Genomic DNA, 20447 nt, shown 5'->3' with positions numbered 1-20447 from the left:
GAATAAATCCCTGTCGTGTTCACCCAAAGCAAAGCATTAGGCCATTGGCCATCTGTTGTTTATTTATGAGGTTATTTTATCTTTGCTGAGCCTCAGCATCCTGGCACATGGTGTAACTCAGCCACATACCACTTCTCTCTTTTCTCATAGCAAGATATTGAAGATACTCTGTTAAATCAAATTAGCCCAAATGTCTAAAAGGAGAAGGTGGATCTCAAATGCATTCTTATAATATAGAGTCAACAAGACATTTTGTTTCACCCAGACTAGAACAATTGATTATTTTTAAAATATCCTTACTGAGGTTTAATGACTGCGAGAGGAACTATCCCCTCAGTTTTTGAAACAGCAGACAGGCTCTTTCATTTCCTGCACAAACACACAGTACTGCAAACTGCTTAGGATTGTGTTTTCCTGCTAATGAGTCTCAGTTTCTGACAGAAGGCTTGATTGCAGCACTTAACCCTTACCTGTTTTGGAGAGGGTAAGCAGCTGTACAGATCAAGGGGTTACTGAGGTCTGTAGGTATTCATAACATACCCTAGAGAAAAAATGCTGTTGAGATCTGTCTCTGAACAACAAATTATATCTGACGCTCACAATTGGCCAGCTAAGCTCAACCAGCTCATCTCTAATGCGGGAGAAGTTGACTGATCTACCTTTGGAGAAGAAGGTGATGGACACTAGGTATTCAAACTAGCCCTTCTCTAAGCTGGACAAGGTTGGATGTTCCTTGGTTTCTACAGAGTTACTTAATGGGAAGAGTTTCAATAGCCCTAAGCTAGTTTTCTAATCAACAACTGGGAAACAACTGGGATTAACAAGAATCAGCTTTCCATAGATATATTTTATGTGATGGCTGCAGGGTTTCGATATGTTTCTACTAGAAGGGATTTTTATTTTTTTTTCCCACTGATCAAAACAAGCAAGTACCTTGTTGTCTCTTTCTACTTCACATACCTGAACAAGCAGTAGCACACTAGCCACATTTTATAAAGGACTACAAAATTTTCTGTGACATGAAATCAAGGTGAATGCTAAGGCTTCCCCCTCACTTCCAGGAACTTTACAATGCCAGTTTTTGGAAGGACTACTCCATGCTGCCTGTAGACCTGCAGTTGGCCAGCCCCATGGAGTTCAGTGTAATGGGGCTGATTTATAACACTGGAAGATCTACACCACCTTCACTTTCTCTCTCTTCACTCCATCTTCACTCCCTATGGTAGCAAATTTGAAGTGTGGGGCCATCTAGGGTGGAAGCATGAATGTGACTGTGCTGGACAACCAGGCTGGCAAATTCCCTGCCCAGGTGACCACTGGTAGCCACTCCTTTGATAGAGCATGGATAATGGCCAGGGTACAGTTTTGCTTCACGATCACCAGGTAATTCACACATCTCTGCAGCCTGTGGCTGCCACTCCCACTAGAGATCAGCCTGTTTTGTAGTGCTACCTGGAAAGCATTCCTCGCACACACACGTAGAGTGGTGTTAGCAGGAAAATGGGGCTGTCCTAGTGAGACATCAGGCTGCATGTTTGCTATGAATAGAAAAGGTGTAACTTTGGGGACAGAAAAGGAGCTCACATCTGTTTTCCACCTGCTACTTCAAATATTTTTGCAGCTCCTCTGGCTTGTGGAAGCAGAGCAAGCAACACATGGCTGGATGAAATTCAGTGGTAAACCCATGAATCACAACACAGAGGTCATTCTAAATGCTGCAGCACACCTTAGGGCTTGGTGCATGCTGCCAAGCAGCTCACAGGGTTGTGCTCCTTGCAGAGGTCTGCTACACTGTTGCCACTGCCTGGTTTGCTGGACCAAATTTGGATCCTGATCTGCCGAAAGCAGATTTGACCCTATCATCAGCTATCAATTGCTACTATGCACAGAATAAACTGCATCATGAATGTTAAGCTGCAGAAAGAGCACTTCTTTGGAGCCCTTAACTAAAAGCAGAAAATGCTCAGTGACACAGTTAATTCTCCTCAAAAGCCTAAAGATAACCTTGTCCGTTCCCCCTTGCTTTTTGCTGCACTGTGTTCTAACAGTGCTGGATAGTAAGGATTGAAGGTTTTTATCTCCTTTTCAGCAGGGGACAAGCAAAATCAGGAACAGCTCTGACACCCTGCCTAGAGTGATTGTGTGGCATGCTCCTTGCCTGGGAGCACAGCCTTTGTGCTTTGTGTTGTGATGCGAGTGTCATAATGTTGTGACACTGCAAATTGATCTGCTCTCTTCATACATATTTTCATTACAGAGATGCTTTCACCTTTGCTGCCTGGTAAAAAATGGATGGGAATCTTTTGAAATGCTAAGAAAAGGAAAGAATTGAAAGGAAAAAGTGCTTCACTGAGGCTATGGAAAGACAAGAAAGAATAACTACAAAAAACCTTGACGTAAAATCAAACAGCAGTTCTGTAGATGACTGCTGAGCACTAGTATATTGACTGCACAGGAAAAGTTGAATTCAGGAGGTAACTCACAGTAAACTGAAAACAATATACCACAAGCCATGGTTATTTTAACTTCATGTTCAAGGGACCAAAAAATTTTTGCTTATTTTTTCTTAGATTTTATTTGAGAAAGGTTAATAATAAATCCATTAATGTAAGTGTCTGGGGAGATTTGGCAAGTCAAGCAGCAATAAATAAAATTATTTTTTGTGACCTAATGTTTTTGTTGCACATACTAGAAGGAACAGAACAGAGAAAATATGGGTTGTATTGAAACAATAACAGACAAAAACTGTGAAAACATGAAATCATCTCTAAACTGAGTGCTTCTTATTCCATTTTTTTGGGCTGTGTGAAGCACAAAGCACTTCTAATTCATAAACATCACAGCAATTTTTCTTTTGTAGCTACACTGTTGGTTTTTGTTTTTGTTTTTTGTGCTGTCTGAATTCTTAAGGATTATGATACTGAATTAAAGCAACACAACAGGAATGCACCTATTTTCTTTGCAAATCTAGCTGCGTAGATTGTTGAAATTATGATGCTTTGATTTAACAACAACAAAAAGTATATAATATACAAAGAAGATAATTCTGCTGTATAGTGCATATGTCCTAATTTTGAGTGTTTTTCAGACCTCTCAATCATATTGCCTCCTTAGTTATCCATGTGCTTACCAGACTTATAGACTTTTACCAAGTTTTTCAGGAAAGTTAGGGTACCTACCAATAATTATAGCAGTACTTCCCTATGTTAGAGTCCAGTGCTTTGATGTTAAAATACTAGTTAACATGCTAGGAATTTTCATCATAATTAAATCACACTGACATGAGACCCTAGTTAATTTTGTAGGCTTTAATTTGCTGTGAATTTCAGAAAAGGTTTGTAGTGCTTTATATAAAGATATCAGTCCATATCAACCTCAAAACAGTTTGTAGAATAATTGGAGATTTGCAACATGTTAACTAAGGTTCTAAGGTGTATTATCACTTGAATTAAAAATTAAGGAAATTTCCCATTAATACTCTGACTCGACAGGAAAAAGAGGAGAGAGACCATCAGGTAAGAAAATAAATTAGGTTGTAAATGTGAACTCGAAAAAATAAATAAAGGATGGGGGATGTAGAGAGATATTCCATGGTGCAGACACAGCCAGATAAGCCACAAATGCACCACTACATGTTATGGAGGGTTGATTTTCTTTCCTCTGATTGCAAGGATTTTTATTTTTATTTTCAAAAATTCAGTGCAATGCCTCAAATTATATCTTCCTTGGAGACCCTGTCATTAATAGATAATCAGAATGCATCTCCAAAATATTTATGATGTCAAAAAAGTCCAGGAAAATATTTTTTCTGAACCACAAAATCTAATCATTTTGTTGATATATAGTAGTAGTTAGTAACCTAAACAGCCACATAGCATAATTTTCATTGGGAATAGGGTGAACCCAAAAGAGGTGGTGGTGTAGGTGGGGTAAGGGGGCAACAAAAAAAACAACATACCTAGATCCATAATTCATTCACCAATACTGCATGACAGCTCAGTTATTAGCAGCAACTTTTTGACTGGTTACAAGTTTTTCCACTCATAATGCAAGGTTCCACAATGTCAAGAAAAGCTGAATAACGCTTGCTCTTGTCATCCTCCTGTTTCTGGTGGTCAGAAGAGGAAATGAGGTGACCATTTGCACAAATAAAGCATTACAAATACCTAAAGAGACATAAGATAAAACAGAAGCTGAAAGTTGATCCTCAAAATTTTTCAGAGAAACACTCTGGGGAGCCAACATCTTGTAAGACCATCAGGATTTTGTCAAGAATGTGACAATGATGAATTTTAGGCACTGTAAGTAAGGATTCATCAGGAGGCACTGCTTATGTCATGTTAAATCACAAAATTCTGCCACCCACTTCATAGGGCTAAATGTCACTTGAATTAATTTTAAAAGCCTAAATTTACAGCAAACATCATTCAGAAATTATCTATGAATAAAATGACTGATTATAATATTATTTGGAGGAAACCTTTCATGTCTTAATAACAGATTATGAATGACCTCTGATAATCTAGCTTCTCACCTTTGTGTTCTGCACAGTTCAAGCTTTAAAATTCTAGAGCTATATTACTCTGTTGCAATCCTATACAGCAAAGTAGGATGGTGTGCTCTGTATAAGCTATTTATATTAAGAGCCAAGAAAGTTCCTCTTTGATTTCATACTCTTGGCTCCTGAGTGAGATGCAACCAAACCCTAGGAAAAGGAGTTTGTATGTAGCTTATCACAACCTACTGTAATACAAAGTGACACAGGGTGAGTAAATGGCACATGACCTCAGCACTGGATACTAACCTAGACCCCTGACTTCCCAGAGAAGGTTGTGAAAATAATGCATTAAGAACAGGGAGACCCTACTGGGCAATGCTGTATTCTGCAAACATCAGACAGCAATTATGCCACAGTCTTAGATGACATCCAGAACTTCTGTGAAGCCAGAAGTTGGAGAATATGAAAAAGGCCACTCCAAATGTGGGGAATGCAATTTTTGAGAACACAGTGATCTTACTAATTTGGAAGAAAATGACATATTTGAGAAGGAGTGTATATACCCATCCTGGATTCCATTCAAAACACACTGACAACCTGCTTCACAACTTTTCCACATCAATGGAACACCTTCCGTTGGCTTCAGCAAGCTTACAAAAGCTTCTTCCCACAAATTAACTTATCAGATTTATCAAAATACTGATGAGATGTTTGCATTTTCTGATAAGGAAATTTGTAATGTCAAAGAAATGAAACCAACATCCTCACTGACTTCCATCTGTAAGTTTGGTGCATCTCTTATCAGTCAGGTACTTTCACTGATTTCTCAGTGCCACAAAAGAATCCCTTAAGTAGAAAGACAACGTGCACATTTATCTGTTGACAGTCACGATCAGGGATAACTCTTTACATGTGACAATATCACTAGTAATGCAAAAACAGCATGTGATTTGCTTTTAAAATCCTCATCAGTCTGTTTAGCAGCAAGGTATCATAGTCTTTCACAGCTCGTAATAAAGAGCATTTATTTAACCAAGAGATCACAATATGAAAAAATGTGGAAGGACAGGAGAAAAAGAAAAAAAAAAAAAAGGAAACAAACAAAATCTTGAATTTCTATATTAATAAGAAAAAAGTGAGTCTTGGCATAGTGAAAAGCATGGTGGAAAAACATCAGAAATAGAGAGAAGCCTCCTCACAGATTCCTGCTCAACACAGGCCCTTCCCCCACCCCCACCGCCACTCTCTTTGCCTTCCTCAGCCTTTCTTTTGAGCTCTAAGAGTGTTTCCCAGACTGTTTCTGTCAATCAGTTGTCAGAACAGCAGCTGCAAGGAAGTGTCCAGGGAATTATTTTATCCTGAAAAACACCCATTTAATGTATCTGAAATCTGCAGTAGCATGTTAAAGCTTATTGGTAAGGAAGAGTTTTCCCATTGCCTGCTCTTCTACCTCCTAAGGCAGGTGGTTTGGTAGGACACTGCAGATCTTGCTGCCTGACTACGTGGTCAGTGAGAATAGGCAGACCCAAAATTTTTCCTCAAGTGAAAAGAGAGAGAATTAAACTCAGAAGGAAATAGTGTGGATTTCTTTTTTCTTTTTTCGCCTTTCCTTTCCTTTCCTTTCCTTTCCTTTCCTTTCCTTTCCTTTCCTTTCCTTTCCTTTCCTTTCCTTTCCTTTCCTTTCCTTTCCTTTCCTTTCCTTTCCTTTCCTTTCCTTTCCTTTCCTTCTTTCCTTTCCTTTCCTTTCCTTTCCTTTCCTTTCCTTTCCTTTCCTTTCCTTTCCTTTCCTTTCCTTTCCTTTCCTTTCCTTTCCTTTCCTTTCCTTTCCTTTCCTTTCCTTTCCTTTTCCTTTTCCTTTTCCTTTTCCTTTTCCTTTCCTTTTCCTTTCCTTTTCTGGCACTGAGGGGCATAGCATTTGACCTGCAAGTGTGTCTTCCAGGTCCTTTTCTGGTTAAGAACCAGAATGAAGTCTGAGTGTGACTGGCGATAAACTGAGGTGGAGGAGTATGTTATAAAGATGGGACATCTGTCAATTGCGTATAGTAGATGAGATAATAGTATTCATGGAGATAGGTTTTCTCTAAAAGACACACTTGGTTATGGAAGTTATCCTGTGATCCACCTCACTGGGATGCCCTGCTGTGAAACCAGAGTGTCCAATAGGAACGTTAGTAGACAGAGAGAAGGTTATACCTGGTTTTAGGAGCTCTCTGGCTAGAGAGTTTATTACTACCATAGAGACAAAGATGTACACTGAGGAATAGAGCTGGTGAAGGGGAAGACCTTAGGATTGCATATGGCTTTAGTTTCATATAAAATAAAACATAACCTTTCCTGAATTATTTTTGATTATAAACTCATTCAGGTGATACTTTTCCAGCTGCTGTCCCTGAAGTAACTCCTTACTTGTGTTTTATTTTTTAAATATATAAATAATAAACAATGAATTGATAAACATATCAAAACTGGCATATTTATCAAGAACAAGGTAACAGAAAGTCTAAACTGCCCCCCTTCAGATCTCTTTTCACCTTTCAGAGACTTATTAATGGGTTTACATGTGGGAACTGAGGTTTCCTCCCTCAGTGTTGTGTCATTAGAAAAATGTAAGTGGTTCAGGTAATTCTGAGTCTTCCATCCCAGACAATTTCACAGGAAACACCAAGCCTTTCAAACCATAGTGATGAGGTTGAACATAAACCCAAAGCTCTAATTCTTGCTGACATACTGAAACAGATCTACCCAGCTCTAATACACAAGACATGGTTTGAGAAACTGTGCTCCAGGTTGAAATTTGGTATGGAAATTTGGTATTTAATTTGATACCCATAAAAATCATGAATGGATTTGGTTAAAAATATACAGCTGAATGAAAAATTGTCAGAAAGTATAACTGACATCTGAGGAAAGGTCCCCGTGGAAAATGCAGGAGAAAAAAGAAACAATGCAGGAGCAAAAGTGGGGATTCTTTTTTATTTTTTTTTTCCAGAAATTAAGTGGGATTTATGGACTGCCTAGACCTTGTGTCTGGCCTTTCTGAAGAGTTCCACTGTACATTGGAAATAGGGAGAGATAAGACATACAGTATAAAATATGCCTACAGACAGATTAAAAAATTAAAATATAGCTGCAAGGCTATTTTGGGGGGATAAGGGATGGTGTTATGGGATTGGCATTAATTCAAATGCAGTTAAATACATAATTAACAGAAGGAATAGCATAACACTGAGAAGAAAGAAGAAGCAGCAAAGTAGCTCATAGAAAAGGAAGACAGGAACAGTTTTGACTTGACTCACTTGACACTGCACTGTGTGCAGAGCTGGGAAAGACAATTACTGAACTAAAAGATAAGGTAGTAAGAAATCATTATGACCATGTACCCAAACTGAGCAGAGGCTGGAGTGAACCCTACTCTGTGCTTCTGCTCTCAGTCCTATTGCTTTCTGCGTAAGAGAGAACATTCATCCCAGAAAAAAAAAAAAAAAAAAAAAACGTTGGCTATCTTTCCTAGTATCAGAGGGTGGAAACACATCAGGCATAGTGGCTTTTCCCCACTTCCAATTTCTTTAATAAGCTGTAAAAAAAAAATATATATATATATATATAAATCATTTTAAACACTTGGTTGGGAAAGAAGAGATATGATTTAACCTCATAAAATAACACCACACATGTAACTACTAACCATAAGAGTGCTGATCACTGGCATTAGAATTCATGTTGCTCTTTTTTCTAAATAGGCATTTACAGGCATTGTGCTAGCAGCTGAAGGGTGATCATTAGCAGCCCCTGGGATGTGATTCACAGAGTCTGTAAGTACATTTCCCTTTTTGCATTTTTTTTTCCCAGCCTACTGATAACCATTTGAACGTTGGAGCCAGCAGACTGAAATCTGTACAGAGAGAACATGGTCGTTGTTCACCTTCCCCATAGACTGGCATAAAGCCCTTCACGTAGTGCCAGGGCCCTATCACCATTCTTACTGATGTCACAGTATACAGCCCAAAATAAAACAATAATCTCTACTTCAGGTCATTCACAAGTTCTCAGTACCCTATCAACTTGTGCAATTTTCAGAGATCATCAACAACTGTGGAAAAAAACTAATAACATGAATATCAACGTGAAATGAACGCGAACAATATTAAATGAAGCTCAGCCATTTGGTCTAAACAGTGAACAAAGTAAAAAAATGGAAGTCTTTACACTGCTTTTCCTGCCTTTCTGGAGGAGGTAGCCCAAATTCACCAAAAAAAAAAAAAAAAAAAAGAAAAAAAAAAGTCAACCCTGAACCCTGTTAGATATTCTTGTTTTCATTTCCCCTGCCTCTCTCTTTCTCCAACCAAACTCACAGTTCTGTGGAAGTCCATAGCATTATTAACTTCATCTCAGGGTGCCAATTAAACACATTTAAGCACTTCTGGAAATGAATATATATTCCAGGTAAATTTGCATAAGGGTCTCATTTTCCTATTGGCAAAATAAGTGTTCAGCTAGAAAGCATTATTATTAGACAAAAAGATTATTTCATGTAGGTGAAGAACAGGAGAGGTCTATATGCACACAGACAGGACTGAGGGTGAAGAGAAACCCTTTCACCCACCAATCCCCTTGGGAATTGCCTGTAGGGAGGAAGGGTCACTTTGAGAGTGGAGCAAAGTCCACTCCTGCTTTCTCTCTGATTACTTCCTAGAGATGTGAAACTTGCCCTTGTTCATCAGCAAGCCTGACTGCAAGAGAATTACAGGGTGATGCTGAGAAATGCCTTAGCTGTTGCTTGGTTAGGCCTTTTGATCTCTGCTGGCGTTCCTGATGAATTCTCCTCAAAATGCTCAAATTCCCCAATTTCCAGATGCTTCTGGATTTAACCAAAAGCCTGACATCAAATGTGAGAGACATTTGGAAACTGCTTATTGAGAATAAATAAATTAACCATTTGGCAGTATTTCTACTTATTTTCTCCCTCATTAATACACTATCTGCTTCTCTTAACTTTTTGGTGCATTTGTTCCGAGTATCAGCGCAAGGACACTTCTGATGCTTTTGGTGGCTGAAATAAACTTACTATCATAATTTTATCTGAATTGTCTTCCCCCCTTAGACTTAAGTAGTTTGGGGATTCACATGTATATAGCATTGGAGTCAGCCATATATATAGCATTTTTTGACAACCACCTTTCCCATCTTTTTTAAAAATTAAGAAAGAAGAGGATCAGAGAGGTTAAAAATACTCTTACTGAAACTGTCAAGTTTTAGATTAATTTTAATGTCTAGCCTTTTTTTGTAGCCCCTTCAGGAAGATCAAGCCAGAAACACTTCAGACTGTGAGGCAGCCAGAGAAGATAATACCATCACATTACAGTATCAGACTTTTGACAGAGATAAAAACTTTTCAGGAGCCTTTCATAAGTCAATACCACTAACAGTGCTATTTACATGGTCAGGAAGAACAGAGAAACTGTTACTAAAGTTTTGGAACCTGATAGGACTTTCCTCTGAACCATTTATTGCTTGGACGCTTTCATGGTTCCAAAAGCTGATAGATTTATAAGAAAGTTTAAGAAGACTCAGCTGCCATAATACAGCTGCTAAGCTAGAATTAGTATCATATTCAAAAGTGTTATGGCTTTGTCTGGGATGGAGTTAATTTTCTTCATAGAGGCTCACGTGAATCTGTTTTGGATTTTTGACAAGAACAGTGGTGATACCACACCGATGTTTTAGCTGTTGCAGAGCAGTACCTGCACAGAGCCAAGGATGTCTCTGCTCCTCATGCTGCCCTGACAGCAGGCAGGCTGGGGGTGCACCAGGTGCTGGGAGGGGATACAGCCAGGACAGCTGGCCCCAACCAACCAAAGGGATGTCCCACACCACGTGGAGTTGTGCTCAGCAATAAAATCTGGGGGAAAGGAGGAGGAAGGGGGAGATGTTTAGAGTGATGGTGTTTGTCTTCCTAAGAAACCATAATGTGTGCTGATCCCTGCTGTCCTAGACATGGCTGAACACCTGCCTGCTGATGGGAAGTAGCGAATGGACTGCCTATTTTGCTTTGCTTGTTCCCATGGCTTTTGCTTTACCTAATCTCAACCCATGAGTTCTCTTACCTTTACCTTTCCGATTCTCTCCCTCATCCCACCTAGGAAGCGTGAGGAAGTGGCTGGGTGGTACCTAGCTGCCTGCCAGAATTAGACCACAGGAAAAAGTTATTACTCTAAGGTATTAATTACAGTGGAAAATCCAAAAGAATTACTTAAAGTGACAAAACAAAGGAGTATGGAAACTGCAATCATAGTTAGGTAGAAGGATTTGGGGGAGCAGAAATCTCCTGGTGATAGGCTTACTTCACAGAGTAAGACTTGTCTTTTGAGTTATGTGAACACATACTGAACAAAACCTGGAAAATACCACTTAAAAAGCACACTTGAGTGACTCAAGGTACTCCTTGTTTACAAGGTTGGGCTGGAAAAGATAAATCATTCAGTTTCATGGTTTTCCATCAATCTTATCCTCATGTTATTGAATAAAATCTTCCATCTTTACAGATGCTTTCATTTCATAAAGATCTAGAGTATAAGCTATAACTATGAAAATAGTGGTTACTGCAATTTCTGCAGTGATTTGAGGAATTTAGGAAATTTCTGGTATAGTCTAGGAATGTTAAGTTTTGAAGTGAGTTAAAGGGGGACATATCTGGGGAGAGGAGAGTTTTTCTGTCTTATGGAACAAATATATAATCTTTCAAAAATATATCAGAATAAAATAAAACTAATCACCACCTCTTCCACAATTCCATTTTACCTTCTATATCTGGGAGAAACAAACAAACAAAAACAAAAACAAACAAACAAACAAAAAAAACAGCATTCCCACATCTCAAAATTCCAAGAAAATAAATAACAGATTTATTAACTCCATACTTCATATATAGTCACTAGTGAAGAATCAACTTTTGACTGAATCAGAGCTGTGGAATGGCAAAGAAAATGTAAACAAACAAAAAAAAAACATTATTTAAGACGTCCTCTCCTTTTTCCTTTTGTCTAGCTAATATCTACTAGAGATCTACTAAAGATGTACGGGTTGTCAAGTGCTCTTGCTGAACTCCAGAGGCTTTCAAAAAGATATTAGGCTTTCTTTAAGAATAAGATAATTTCTGAGCAAACTCTTTGGAATGTGGACTTGCAATGGAAGAGTTATATTGTAGGGAGGAGTTATGTTGAGCAAGGACATGCTGCACTCAAGGATCAGCCTCAAGAAACACAACATAAACTTTCCACAGCCCTCAGGGCAATGGTACATGCAGAAACCTTGGTTTACCTTGGTTTACCAAAGCTGCTGCCTACTCACCTCTCCTGGTCAGTCTTACTATAAAGTATTTATACTACCAAATTAAACCATATCTGTTGTTCCAAATAAGTAGTGTCCTCTGTCTAGCCCGGTATGGTATTACAGTGATGTTTATCATAGCTTCGACCTGTGCTAAATAACATTCCCCTTTGTTTCAGAGGATAAGTAAACTTAATATTAATACATGGGTCATTCTATGTCTGCTAGCCTCAGTGAAAGAGGACAGTCCTGAGCATGTTTTGTGTACTAGTCTAGATACAGGTTAAACATCCTAGAAAGCACTGTTTCCCATCTCAGGCTCTGAACAGCTTCCCACCCCTTAATACTGTAGAAGAAATGTCAAGTCTCTTTCTCGCCTTTTCATTTAAATAAGGGGTAGAAAATATGTCATCAATAGGTAAAGAATTTTGCATGCTTTGAAGATGAGGGCAACGTATACACACTTATAGCCAGGGTTGTTTCCCTCCACTTCTCCATCAAATCTTTTACGTCTCTCTCAACAAATCAGGAAAAATGTCATACCTTCAAATAATCAGAGTAGGTCCCTTATCTACACACAAAGATGGCACCTCCTGGCACTTCTGATACAATTTACAATATAGATCTTTAGGTAACACACCAGTTAATTTGATTTCTCCAGCTAAGAAACCAGAGGAGATCCTTAGAAGCACCTGACCTTTCTGCTACTTATCTAAATAGAAAACTCAACTGCTATGAGATTCACAAGCTGCTCATCCTAATCAAGTGTTCTTCTGCCAAGCTGTTAACCACATGAAGCAGCCTGTGACCCAGCTGAAGAGAGCCCACAGACACACCACATCCCTCCGATGATTTGAGCAATTACTCTTCTGTGGTTTGGACACAGATGTCTCTTTTCCATTGTCATATATAGGAGTAGAAAGCAGCTGAAAAGGCTTTAAGGAGTTGGAGTCAGGATTCCTGGTTTATTCTCTGGCCTGAGAACCACATGATCTATAACAAACCCCAGTTATCATTTTCCCTCCTGATTTTTGGCTGGTTTTAGATGATGGCCTTGACCTATGCTGTAGTGCTTAAGGTCTCAAACATGCTGAGTCTTTTCAGATCAGATTGAAGTTAATGAGATTTCAAAATATCTCAAAAGTATAGATCCTTTCTAACTCACCTGGACTATCAAAAAAAAAAAAAGAAAAGTTATCAAAATTCAGACTTTATTTTATGTATATACATATATATATATATGTATATACATCTTGATGTGATCTTAAACTCATTTGCCTCTTGAGCAAAAATCAGAAAAGACTTCCTTCCTCACCTCATGACATGGTGTGGCTGAGCTTATTCATATTCCAGAAACAATGCTCAAGTAGAAAATGCTAGAGGCCATGAAAGGCTTTATCAATTTGCTTACTTTCTCAAGAGTCAAAGGCCCATGCAGAGCCACACTTCTGGCACCATGCAGTCCCTGCTGCCAGGGGACCCAGCTGTCTGGATCCAGTAAGAGGCTGCTGAAAACCTCTCTGCAAAGTGAGAAAGCTGTTTTTATGCTGACACTGGATTAGTCTGAGATGAACCACTGAGCACAATGCAGCAGAGGATAAAGCTTTTACGTCTGCAGCTGCAGATTAGGACTGGCAGGATAGTGCAAATCAGGGAAAAGAAATGGACGTGCAACAGAAAAGTGTGCCTAGAGCCCCATGCCTCCTGCAGAACACTTGGTCTGCCCAGCAGCCAAACACCACAGGAGGTGACACTGCAGATGCTGCCCAGGTGAGAGAACTACTGGCTGCATGAAGGTATGTCTTGAGTGCGTGTCCAGCAGTAAAAATAGCAACAATAAGGAACTAAAAAAACCTACAACTTGCATCTCAGGAAACATGTCCAAACTCTGTAGGAGGTGTAACTTTACTCATGGTGCATATGGAAAGGTGCCACTGCTGCATCAGTTGGCCTGAAAACTTCCTCTCCCCACTCATTAGCATGAATGCAACTATGCATTTTTAGGCTGAATGGCTTCTTGGTGACTGAACCATGCCTGTTGCTAAGCCCCTCTTGATTCTTTTTGATCTTAGACACTCCAACAACTCAGTTTATTTACCTGTAAGTAATGCAATCATTCCAAGCCCGTGCTGGTAAATCCTTCCTATCCTATCTGTAGCTTAGCAAGGGCCCTGATCCCCAAGGGGAACATACAGATTTATAGGATTGACATTCTAGTCTGATCTGCTTTATAAATTGAGTTCCTATAATAAAAATATATTCTCTCTTTAGAGGAAGAGTCTCCACTGGCTTCATAACTGTATAGGTATGTATTTACCTATTTCATCTCAAGTATCCTTCAAGTATTACAGCATCTACGTATGTGTGTGTGAAAACACAAACACATGAAAGCACACACAGAGCCCTGCTATAATGTTGTATAATGCAGAGGTGTGAAGGGCCCTCGAAAAAGAACGGAGACAGAGAGAAAATGAAATAGAAATAAAAGGGCAACACTTCAGGTTTTTTGATGGTACACTGATAACTACCTTAAAGCAAGAGCCCATTATTTTGGTAAGAGTTAGGACTCAGCAACCATGTAGCATTCTACCTCCTGATAGCATTCCTGTTATCTCACTGGCATAATATCAGGGATGCAGTCATAAACCATTTCCCATGTTTACTTTTCTGTTTCTTTGACTCATTTCAAATCTTTGACCCTTTCCCCTCCTGCCTTTTTACTTCAGCTCCTCCAATGTAGCTTCAGAGCCACAAAGAAACAAACAAGATAACTATTGCTGGGCATTATGTGAACGTTTTCATTTTTGACTCCCATCTGTTGTGCTCAGCTAGAACAGAAGTGGTGACTGTTTGTTGATGTCTGTGGAATACTGATGCGTGCATTCCCATAAATGCAGAGGTTGAGGCGAAAATCGTAACAGAAGGCCATGGGATATTGAGAGTGACTAGTAGCTAAGGACGTGCTCATGATTCATGTCTAAAAACAAATGGTGATACATTAAAAGCTGCTCTTTCAAAGAAGGTGAGTGTTCCCAATACAAAGACATTTAGACTTCTGCTCGGATCCAAGATTCCTGGTCCACAAGCCAACCTAAGTTTTGTCAACACTTGTAATGCCCCAGAGATCAGCGTATAGTATGGTATTTTATTATTTTTTGTTTGTTTATTTATTTGTTTTTTCCCCTGAAAATACTGATTGTAGATGGCCTGTAAGCACCACGAAGTTAGCTCTGTATACATTTCTTATTAATTCCTAGACCATCCTAAACCCAACAGCAGGAAGAACTGGTGTCTGCTTTTTCTGTTTCAGAGGGTGTTATCTCTGACAACACCCATGGCTTGCTTGCCTTCTTGCACATCCAGACATTTTTTTTTTTGGACCTCTCTTAAGGGATACGTTGGTGCTGAGTAATGATTTTAAATTATTTTCCCTTTGAGGAGATGATGTAAGTACCAGCATTCCCTAGGCAAATCCTTCTGTCTTTACAGAGAGTGAAAGTTTAGAGCTGTAGTTTTTCCAGGGATAGCATGAATTCTCATGTCCATTCCTATCAACCCATCTCAACACTGCCTTCAGTTCCCATTCTATAACAGACAACCACAACTACCCAAATACATTCCAGATGGATTTCAATTTATTTTCCAGATGGAGGTCTTAACTGCTGCTGAAGCATGATATCAGCTTTGGTGGAAGTACCTGTTGATCCAATGTAATATATCCTATGTTTTTTTAAAATATGCCTGCCTCATCTTACAAAGTTTCTTTATTTCTTTATTTCTCTTTCCTGTTTTTACCTTAATGATAGTATTCCAAAGAATTCCCCATGCAGAATTTAATGCCATATATGCAGCCAGTTCTCTTATATTGTTTACCGTAGTGATCTGCTTTGAAGGAAAGGCCCAATCCTGAAGTTTGTTTGTTTTAATTGAACATTGATATTCCTTTCCGACCCCCACCCCCAACTTCATAATTACAGGAGCTTTATGATTAGTTACAATATATATTGTATAATATATTATATTATATATATATATTATATATATATTATATATATATACGTACAATATATATATATTATACATATACATATATACAATATATGTATACTATATATATTATATATATGTACAATATATTGTATAATATATTTATATATATAAAATTTTATTATATATAATATATATAATATATTTATATAATATATATATAATAATATATTACAATACAATAATTACAATTGCTTAAAAATACCAAGTCTTGCAATTGTCTGATGAGTTTGCAGAAAATCCATCATTCATATCAATTGTAAAAACAGCATATTACTATTGTCACATGGAAATAATATTAGAGCCTCCCAGAGAAGAATCATGTCCATAGCTTTTATACCAGACTACACAAAACACAGCTGCATTGTATGAACAGCAATTCATTCACACCCCTGGGAAAATCTGATCGCAAACAAAACTGTCACAACAGACCAAAATCTACATCTGAATGACATACATCCCAGAGAAACAAACAATAACAATGATCATCACCATTATTATTAATAGGTATTGCCTGGCAAACTCTTTGCAAACTGAATTGAACATCTCTCTATTAGCCCACGCCTTCTGCAAATGGTCCTGACAGAATAATCCCCTTGACAATCCTAATGTGCATAAGGCATTGATGGAAGATACTGAATTATGAGCCTCTGCATGCTGAACCAGCTGTCTGGAAAATGTATCTTGGGGACAGTAACAATTTGAAATGCACTGTGAGATCCTTTGTCATAGATTGCCTGCCTGCAGGATCATTCCACATGTCATATAAGGACATAAAAGTGAAGTACGGGGGTGGGCAACCAAATGCCCAATAGCTGAACCAGAGAGGGAGCAGAAAATCCTTTAGCCTAACTGTGGGGGTCAGTGGTGAGAAAATGGAAGGCTAGCTCTTTGTAGCTCAAATGCTTTTCTGATCAAGGGTAATGGAGGTGAATGCTTCGACTTTGGCACAGTAGATTTTTTCAGAGAGTCTTCATGAGGATGTGGAGAATTGTAATCCTAAATCAGGATCACTTAGTGTAAAAATAAGGCAGATCTACATATTAAAGTAGAACAAAGCACAGAAGAGGAACGTAGAGAAGCCAAAAGATATAGTGTACTACCATGCTTGGCATAAAAACTTCTCAATCAGGAAACTAAAGAAACAAAGAAAATTCTAGTTTGAAAGTTAAAATGGAACCAGTGTCAAAAAAATAAGGATCCTAAGATTCTCTTTAAAAGTGACAGCAATAAATTTGCAGGGTTGGAGCAAGGCCAGTGTATGAACTACACAAATCTGTGCAGGGATTTGGAGATAAATACTGAGAGTAAGGTTGAACAGGACAGGGGGAATGCCATGAGCTAGCACTACGTAGGCATAATTGTGAACATGCAATGAACAACGGGCAAGGGTGGAACACTCAGGAGAGACAATCATGGCTAGAAAGTTGGAAACAGGACCAGAGACGTAGGCTGTATGGATAAAGACATCAGGTGGGATTCCCCTCCCTACTGCTGAGACTCAGAGGCCAGACCGGCGACCTGGAGTAACTGGGGGCACCGCCTCTGAGAAACCTGACTGCAGTCAAACCACTCATGGGTGCTTGATTGCCAAGGCAGAGCTGCTTGAAAATGAAGGCAATCACATCCTGACTTTCCAAAGTATTGAGTATGATAGCACTACAACGACACTTCATGATGCAAATAAAAAGCCCAAGGTTTGGATTAATCAACTTTCAGTCCATCTGTAATTTGATGAGATTATGACTGGGAAGGTCTCAACTTCAAAATGTGTGGGTGGTCTCTTCATGTAAGCATGCAAACCTCAGACTTTTGTCCCAGTATCTTGGGAAAACAAAATGCAAATAAGAATCCTACAAAAACAGAAAAGGCTTCTTAATGGTTTTTAGAACGTTCTTTCTACTCGGATTGTGAATGTTGCAGGTACTTCATTTTCTCCTAATATTGCATTAGAATCCAGAATCACAACTAAAGGAACAAGTACTATTTTTGTAGTTATTGTTGTTTAAATCACATCATATAAACATGTCAATAAAATGTCTGAGTTCGTATTTAAATTCTCAGAAAGTTAGTGAGCATTTCAGTCTGGGTCTCTAGCCTATATGCATCTTTAAATTTCAGAGGAATTGCTTGGCAGTAATTTGACTCAGTGAACTCTAATTGCAATGAATCCAGTGCACCATGTGTTTTGGATGCTTTGAACATTAACTTTTAACTTTCAAAATACTACTGTAAACATATTTCAAAGCAGAAGAGAGCAGGCTCTGTACACAGATTCCTGAACACTAACAACAACATTGCAGAAGAGTGTAAAAACACTCTGGTGTGGCATAAAATCTGAACTTCTACTTTGGGGCAGAGAAATACAGCCTTCCCTTTCTGTTGTCTCATCAGTCAGTCCCTTGCAACAAAATTGGTTCTGTTATTAACAATGTAAAATATCAAAATCCATGCAAGTGGAAACAAAGTCATCCAGATTTATACTCTGGCATAATGTCTTCATTTCGAGTAATTTTAAAAAGCTTTTCTTTTAAAACAGATGCTTCAGCAGCTTCTTTAGTAGCTTCCTAGATCTCAGTCTTTGCATGTTCATATCATGTCAAAATTAACTATCATTGTCAAAAGCACTGTAAAGAAAGTGCATAGATGTTCAGCTGTAAGATGGGAATGGTCTCGGTCAGTGCTCATGAAACATTACTTAACACCTAAATGGTGTTTTTAATTTCACCCTTCTCAACAAAAGAAGGAAATCAGGTTTATCAGTGCCTTTACTCCCATAATCTGTTCTTCTTTTTGTAGAAAAAGAAAGGGAAATAAGATCTTCAGCTGTCCTTTTCTTGTGAAGATTTTGGTTAAGAACAAGCACCTAATGTTTTCATAAAAAATAACAAATGGCCAATATCTTTTTCTCTGCCGTTTTTTTACCTGTAAGTACTACCATGGCTCTTCAGGCAGCAAAAGTCCTCCCTTATGAACTGCATTCACCACCTGGTTCCTCTGCCCTTTGACAAGGACATCAGTGATGAGCTATAACATGTCCACAAGACAAAGGACTGGTACTTAGAAGATGAGTCTCTCAGGGGGCGTTAAGAGCACAGACAAGGTTGGCAACATGAACAACCTAAGCATCTCTGAAGCATCTCTGAAGAAGCAGAGAGGAAGAATTCAGAATTAAAACGTGGTTTTCAGATGCAGCTCTTCAGATGACATTTTGCACGTTTACTTTTTGAGGTGGAAAGGATTTTATATATTATGAGAGGAGAAAAATCCTACCCTTTTCTAACAAGATGTTGTTCTTTTGCTTGCTCAGGGAAAACTGAAACACAAGCGAGGGTAATGTTGTGCCTGAGTCAGTGTGCTCATCCTGAGTCAGTGTCAGGGTAGAAAGGGGGGTTGTAAGCCTGACTGCCAGAGAAGTGCTGCAATAAAAGCCCTAATGAAGATACAGCCTGAATAACAAATGGTGATTAATGAGGGTGTAACTTATTTCTCCTGCTGAACTGGAATAAAGTATACTGGCATAAGCACTTTTACTTTGGTAATAACTATATTTATGCTATGTTTCTTTACCAGTTTAATGTATCAGCAGAGGTTAAAAAAAAAAATCTTCCTGGTGTTGACAAGACCTAACCAATATATGTAAGGTAAAATTTCAACAGAAAACTGGATCAAGTAATTTGTTATGCTGAAAATAACAGTAATTTATACAGATAGTCCACTCCCTCTTTTTCTTCTATTTTTCCCATTGGCCTCACCCCAGACAATAAGTTCAACTGAGGTTACATCAAATTTTTACTGACAACACTGAGTTTAACATCAAATTCACCTAGAATTTGTTTGCAGTTTTAAAAAAAGTAAAACAAAAATAATGAAAGGCTACAGCTGGAATGTGCTTGAAATCATGTTTTCTCTCTTTTTTTCTTGACATGACTGTCACTCTAAATTCAGACAGTTTGGCACTAATTTGTACCCAAGTAAAATAAATTTTCCATGGGGTAGCATGAGAATGGAGTTGTACAGTGTCACAAGATGTTGGTCTCCTCTACAAAAGGAGAGAGAACATGGCTGGATCATTTTCAAAGATGTCTGAATAGCCTTAAGAGGTACCAACATTCATGTGGCAGCATCAGGCACAAGTAATGGCTGGCAGAGCCTGAGTGCTGAATGACAACCACTGCAAGGAGGTACAGCACTGCTGGCAGCATTACACTTTAGAGGCAACGGTAATTCAAATTGCACAGTGGCTGCTCTTGTGGAACCTAATGGTCCCATGGTACTACTGTACAACCATGGTGCCTTGGCCAACATCTCCCTTGTCAATAAAATGGCTTTTACACATCCCCAGCTGCATATGAACTACTGTAGAGTACATCAGAAGAGTTGCTTTTTTGCACAGTCCCTGCGGTACTCTGCTTTCTCCTACCTCATTTCAAAGCAATAGCAATCTCAGAGAAGCTGACAGACACACGACAGACAAACCTGGTGTAAGCTGCAACAAGCTGAGCCCTCATTCTTTCCTCCCCTGCTATAGAGCTTGCCCATTTTAAAAGGACTTTGGGAGATCCTTTCTGCAAGA

The 20447-nt window shown here is 38.7% G+C and overlaps 1 protein-coding gene across 6 annotated transcripts in view; it reads right to left on the bottom strand.

The window, feature by feature from the left end:
* LRFN2 (leucine rich repeat and fibronectin type III domain containing 2) overlaps positions 1-20447 on the bottom strand; it is a 227815-nt gene that overhangs the window by 101531 nt on the left and 105837 nt on the right. The window contains exon 1 of one of the 6 annotated variants that reach the window (XM_080585102.1): positions 19145-19164. The exons of the other annotated variants lie outside the window; for them this stretch is intronic. The gene's annotated coding sequence lies outside the window, so the exon portion shown is untranslated. Of the gene's footprint in view, positions 1-19144; positions 19165-20447 lie in introns of those variants that run through there. 6 annotated transcript variants of the gene reach the window in all.

Source organism: Anser brachyrhynchus, assembly GCF_964034855.1.
Source record: "Anser brachyrhynchus genome assembly, chromosome: 3".
NCBI lineage: Eukaryota > Metazoa > Chordata > Aves > Anseriformes > Anatidae > Anser > Anser brachyrhynchus.
The sequence above is the reverse complement of the archived record's forward strand: the minus strand, read 5'-3'. Positions and strand labels throughout refer to the sequence as shown.